Genomic DNA, 6,780 nt, shown 5'->3' with positions numbered 1-6,780 from the left:
ACAAGCAAGAATGTCATTGACCAGTGTGCCTTTGACTGTTACTCACTATATGAAAGCTACTTACTTTGTCACTTACTATATGAAAATAAAGGTATTTTTGTTTGTTTTTTCAAATTGAATATCTTTCAATTGTATTCGCCTTCTGATTGGCTTACTCATTTCTGAAATGTATTTACAGAAACAAAAGTTTGGCTCCATTATGGAACAGAAAACCATTAACTGCTTAATATCTCACTTGAAGGGAAGTAGGAAGATGAATCCTAACTGGAAACGAATAAAATAAAAATCACTTCAGAAGTCAGCAAAACTTTGATTTGTCATTTCCAACAAGCATGAAGAGTGACACTAAATCTTATGGAAAAGGTCAAACTTCCCTCTTACATTAAGCTTTACTAAGCCAGTGGACTTTCATTTTGTAGGTCAAAGCCCTAGTTCTTTGAAGCTTTCTCAACCCAAGGCCTTCGGGCCTCAGTGTCTGAGGAAACCCAACTATTTCAGGTCACGGATGCTTATTCAGAAATAAAACTTGATCTCTGGTGGCCACACCCAAGTCACATCATTTTTAATCACATATTTTGGCAGGAATTCCTGGTCAAGCTTGATCTTGGCCCAATTAGCTGTCATTTGAGAAGGTATGTTATTAGTACATGCTTTAAAGTTATGTAGATCCATTTCTGAATATGGATTTGTGACTTGGATCCAGAATTGAAGAGGAATCCTAACATGATAAAATTGGGAAGAATTATAGATGTCTGCTATGTCCACGAAGGCCCATTAAGGTCCCTTCGATACAAATAAATCCAGTCAGTCTCTACTTAAATCCTTCTGGTGATCGAGGCCTCACATCCTCACCAAGAAGCCCTTCCTGTGTTTTAGTAGTTCTAATTGGGAGAAAGCCATTATGCCCAGTGTGCTGAAATCTGTTTTCATTTCTAGCTATTGGCTGTAGTTCCACCTTCTCAGGTATCACAGAATGTCTACCCACTAATTCTTACATGGTTGGCATGTAAGTATTTGATGATGATAGTTTATCTACAGAGACGGAGAGAGAGGGGAGGGGGAGAGAGAGAGGGAGAGAAGTGAGGTGAGGAGGTATATCAATGATAGCAAAAGTAATAGTGAAAAAGAACAATAATTCCAATTGCATTTCAATAAGCCAGAGGCCAGGGAGAACCAAATAATGGCTGTCACTTGTTTAACGCAGCTATTGCAAAACATCCTGAAGAAGAATCTGTACTGTACTCAGCATAATTAGGACATTTGCATAATCCAACTGAGTCGTTGACTGAATGCAGTTCTTCCAGAGTAAGCAATACCATAATCCCAAATTACAGGCTCACCAAGCATAACAAATACATTCAGTAATTATTTAAGTATTTTAGAAAGCACTTTATAGGGAGACATATTAAGATAAAAAACAAGGGAAGGGGACTAGCCAAAAAAAGAAAAATGGAATTATTTCTATCAATTCATATCTGGCCTATGAAAATAATAATTAATAATTGATGATCATAGCAATACTAGGGTTTGGGCTTTAAGCAGCTATGGGAAATTTAACACTATAATTAATTATGCAATTGTTTGGCCTCCTTAGGAAAACCATACACAGCAGTCCCCCCTTATCCACAGTTTCGCTTATTCACAGTCACTCTGGTTGGAAAATATTGAATGGAAAATTACCAAAATACACAGTTCACAAGTTTTAAATTTCTCGCTATTCTGAGTAGCGTGATGGCACCTCATGCCTGCCTTCCTTCCCCTTCCCGCCCAGAAGGTGAACCGTCCCTTTTTGTCCAGCTCCCCAACCATTAGTCACTTAATAGCCGTCTTGGGGATCAGATCTCCTGCCCAGAATCACAGTGCTTGTGTCCACGTCACCCTTAGTGACCTTCATAATGATCCTAAAGCACAAGACTAGGGCTGCTGACATTCGGATACGCCATGGAGGAGCTGTAAAGTGCTTCCTTGAAGTGAAAAGGTGAAAGTTCTTGACTCCATGAGGCATTTTATCACTTCACATCATCACAAGAACAATAAGGTATTTCGAGAGCCGGACCGCATTCATATAACTTTTGCTACAGCATATTGTTATAATTGTTCTATTTTATTATTAGTTACTGTTGTTAATCTCTTACTGGGCCCAATGTATGAATTAAACTTTATCATAGGTATGCATACGAATATATAGGGTTCGGTATTATCCTCAGATTCAGGCATCTACGGAGGGTCTTGGAACATATCCCCGGCAGATAAGGGGGGACAACTATAATATTAACAGTATGTGTTTTATAAACACACACACACACACACAATTTGCTCACTATTGAAACTGTAACAGGGTTTTTATGCTCCTTAGAGAAACTTTTTAAAAAGATGTCATAATCGTTGTGGCCTCAATGTCCCTTTGTCTTCACTTGAATTGAAAAAGATTATCATAAAAAGATAATTGAAGGATGGAATCAGAGTAGTTTTTGTCTCTATCATAGTCCTGTGCTTCAATGTTTTAAGATAGGCTAGGTGAAAAACAAGTAGCACTGGCCTCACCCACAAAACGGTCATTTTATTAAGCACCCACCCTAACGGCACGATGGTATAGCTGAAAGAAGAGTTGCCTAGAATGTAGGAGACCCTGGTTCTAGACTTCACTCTGCTACAAAAAAAAAAAAGAAAGAAAGAAAGAAAAACAACTGTATAAACTTAGATTTTGTTTTCTCATCTGTAAATCAAAACTTCAAAGATGTATAGCTTAATTTCACAGGACATTTCTTGAAAGCTGCATTGACAAAACGACAACAAAAACAAACCAACAAAACCCCTAACGGCGTCCTTTAATCCTCTGTCATCTAATTTAAGGGTGAACTACAATGGCTGAAAATGAAAACGTATGCCATTGACTGTTCTCAGACTCGGGGTCCTGGGCTCATTTCACAATACAATCTTCATCACTGTCGCCCAGCCCGCTTCTGCCCTGCAGAGGTGGACGGCTTCCCTGAGTCATGGAAACTGCAAGTGAGAACTTCTCAGTGATTGGGGGGTGGGGTTCTGCAAAGAATCCACAGAAACAGCTCATGGAAAAAAAATATATCTAGTCAGCTTTAAATACTCACTGAGTGCAAAATAAATTTCAGATGTACTTCAATTTGTTATTCAGATGTAAATAAGTTTCAGGTCAAGCCATGCCCATCAAAGAAGTCATTTTCTACCTTTTCTTTTTCATCTCTTTCCCAACCCTAAAGCAGCCAGAGGGCCTGGCCTCATGGAGGCAGGAACATAGCTGAGATGTCTCCGCCTTTCCCGTGGAGGCTTTCCAACCTGTGCAGAAGCCAAGGATGGGAGGAAACGACTCTGTGCTTGCACAATGAGAAAGCCCACTCTTTAAACCTATTGCTTACACTTGTATTGACACCTGTGAAAATGGGCAACAGGCATTCTCCCACGCTTCCTTCTCCTTCCCTACTCCCATTCTTGCTTCCTTCTGTTCTCCCACACACCGAGGGTTTCTACCATTTCTTGGGAAAATTGCCAGGATCTATGCCAAATCTATTTTATAAATCAATCAAGTCAACGGATGCCACTGAAAGCAAGTAGATGTGAACACGCAAACCTTACTTGTATGTTGCTGGCGGTTTTGTTTCTTTTTGTTTTGTTTTGCTTTATTATCACCAGACACTTGATGATGACAACACCATTCAACCTATGAATCCATGGGCTGAAAAGAGGTAGTTAAGGATATTGATGCCCTATTTAAAAATAGTGACCAAACATGTAATTAAAAAAAAACACACACAAGAAGTTGAGAATGGATTTTGAGGTCAAAGAAACTTTGGGTACTGGAACTACCACAGGGATTAAGCCTCTATTAATCTTCTATTTATTATTCAGTGATTACATCACCTTCTGTGCTTCACCTACTTCAGGAACATGAGGCAACCAGGGAAGGTTCTCTTTGCAGGCTCCAAGTTTAAGCGCTTGCTCAGTTTCCCCTTAACATCAACAAGAAGAGAAATTATAGATACATGTATATTACTTACAAATAAATTCAAGGTCATTCTTTTCTCCACACCATCTCCACACTCTCCCTGAACTTTTCAGACAACTGAAAGTAATAGATTTATTTCATTTTGCAAACTTATGTCTGGAATTGTCCCCAGCACTCAGGATTACCTAAGGAAAATGGTAATCTCTCACAGCTTGTGTCTTCAGTGTAACGTAGATACAGTTTACAAGAATTTCTGGAATAAGGTGATTAGGATTTATAAGGAACCTTTATAAAAGGTTTTGACCTACTTCAAAGAGAAGAGTCAGGAGTTTTAGGAGCCTGCTGTCAGTTTGATTAGCGCTATCTTTTAAGGCGGTACATTGCTGATGTTCTGGTATCTTCAGATGCTAGGATAAGCATAAGGCAAGTTAGGACATTTCGATGTCCATTTTTGCTTGGATCACAACATGGCATCCAGGCTCGGTGTGGCTCTGCCATCCCAATGGCTTACTGCACCATTGCTCCTTTCAGACTCAACAATACTAAGATGATTTTAAGGTAGCACTCACGCCCGAGAGGGATCACACTGGTGTCCTGCCACACGTCATTAAATTGTCTCAGTTTGCAGCATAGTCCAGAAAACGCTTCCAGGTAGAGTGCTAACACTTACAGCTAGAGAGTAGATCAGAGCCTCCAGTGCCCAAGAAGACAGGGCAATCAGAGTGGATGGGATATAGAGAATCCCCACGCTGAAGGGGAGAGAGGCCGTGCTTCCTCCAAGCTCCTCACCACATTAACAAACACCAACATTCAGGACTGAAATGTGGAGTCCGTGCCCTCCGTCCCAGCTGGTGAGACTGTAAGTTAGCACAAGCACTTTGGCGATCTGTTCAGACTCATCTCCTAAAGCGGACTAGTCACTCCGAGAGACGTGTACAGAAGTGCTCATGGTCATGTTATCTGCAGTACCCCTGCGCCCCAGCGGAGAGAAAGCAAAGGACCAACAGTTGACCGGATTTTAGTGAGGTATGCACACAACGGGCCAGCACTTGGCAATGCAAGTGGAAGGGTTACGGCTAGCTGCACCCACTGGGGGGCATTTGGAAACATAACGTGAAGCAAAAGAGTCCACACGCAGATTAAAAACTGGAATATTCTACTTATAAGAAATTCAAAACGAGGTAAAACTAATCTATGGTATTGGAAGCAGAGACAATGGTCTGTTCTGGGGAAGGAGAGAAGGAGCCATTGCGAGGGGGTGAGAAGGCTTCAGAGTGCTGGCCAAGTTTCTGTCTCAGAGTTGATCACACGGGTGGCTCATGCTGTGACATCTCACCAAGCTGCACACACAGGGTTTGTGCACTCTTCCCCACCTAGTGTGAGGCTGTAATTAGGGATGCTTATTTTAAAAAGAGAAAATATAAGCATTAGTGAGAGAACTATATCTTAAGTGTCTCAGGGAGAAAAAAAAAAGAGTAGATGGTTCCACAAAATTCTACAACTATCCCTAATCCCAGCTTATAAAAGAGTCCCCTTAAAGTATTTTAATTAGTTAGGGGGTCGCTAACTTAGAGAAGTGTTTCCTTCGTCAGTATGAACCTGTCAGCTGCATGCAGCTAGAGATGGTGGAGTTCAGCAGTGAAAGAAGTGGATTTTGAGGGCGCCGTCCAATAGCTTTTGACCTTCCACTTGGCAAGGTTACACGAACAACTGTGAGGGTGACATGTGACTAAAAACAAGCATCTGGAAGCCTCCTTTGGGAGGCTGCATGGTGGGGTGGGAAAGTGTGGAATTTGAAGCCACCCAGAACTGAGTGTGAATTTTATTAATAGCTCTGCCACACACTGGTGGTCAAATCCCTAGCAGGTCACTGGCTTTCTGTCTGCTCCTCTTTAAAGGCGCATCATCATATCCATTTAACAGAGGACTATATTACATGTGTATGTTAGAAATGGCACATACGACTCAGTGAGTAGGAACTAACAAAATAAAGGAACTAAACCAATATAAGGTGCCTGTTTTATTTCGTTTTCAAGGTTTTTACTACATGTTACAGTTTTCTAAAAGCAGAGTCTTTAGGTCCCAGAATTAACAGGTCTCAAAATGTCTGAAGCTGGAGCTCTCTGTGGCCCCTGATACTCTCTTCAGAAGCTAAGCCAACCAACATGCTCCTAAGGCTTCCTCGCTGCGCCAGCATCGCTCATGTCTCCCGTCTGAGGACTTCAGACATGTTCAGTGACTTTCACTTGACCTTGTAGCATGGATTGCCTGTAGGAAAAGGGTAAAGCAGAGACGAGGGCAGGCCATGGCCAAGAGCTTACCAGTAACATGAACAGGGGCAGGAAGAAAACACGTAGTTCCTGCATATCCATAGAACCCACGGACAGGGGCACACAGAACAGGAATTTAGGGCACAATGTGTTACAGGTCAGCTTGGACGTCAACGGTACAACCAGGAGTACACAGCCTATGCATGAATCTCTTATGCTTTAGTTTCTTATCTATAAAATGGATATACGTAGAGCTTTACAATTCTCTTTGGGGAAAAAAAAAAGGTTTCATTCTTTGGTTCTTAATATTAAGATTGTATTAGTTTCTCTCTTTGTTGTGTTTTATATCTTCACAAAATATACATCGGTCTGAAACGACTGTATGGGGTTAGAGAATTGTGGGATGAACACAGGCCACGGTCCCTCCCGGGAGCCCAGGTGATACTGGAAAGGATGTCTTAGGAGCTATGCATTCCATCCCCATCACTCCCTATTAGCACCACAGGTCTTTACAAGCAAGACACCGCAATA

Source organism: Hipposideros armiger, unplaced genomic scaffold (genome assembly GCF_001890085.2).
Source record: "Hipposideros armiger isolate ML-2016 unplaced genomic scaffold, ASM189008v1 scaffold_170, whole genome shotgun sequence".
Lineage (NCBI taxonomy): Eukaryota > Metazoa > Chordata > Mammalia > Chiroptera > Hipposideridae > Hipposideros > Hipposideros armiger.
The sequence above is the reverse complement of the archived record's forward strand: the minus strand, read 5'-3'. Positions refer to the sequence as shown.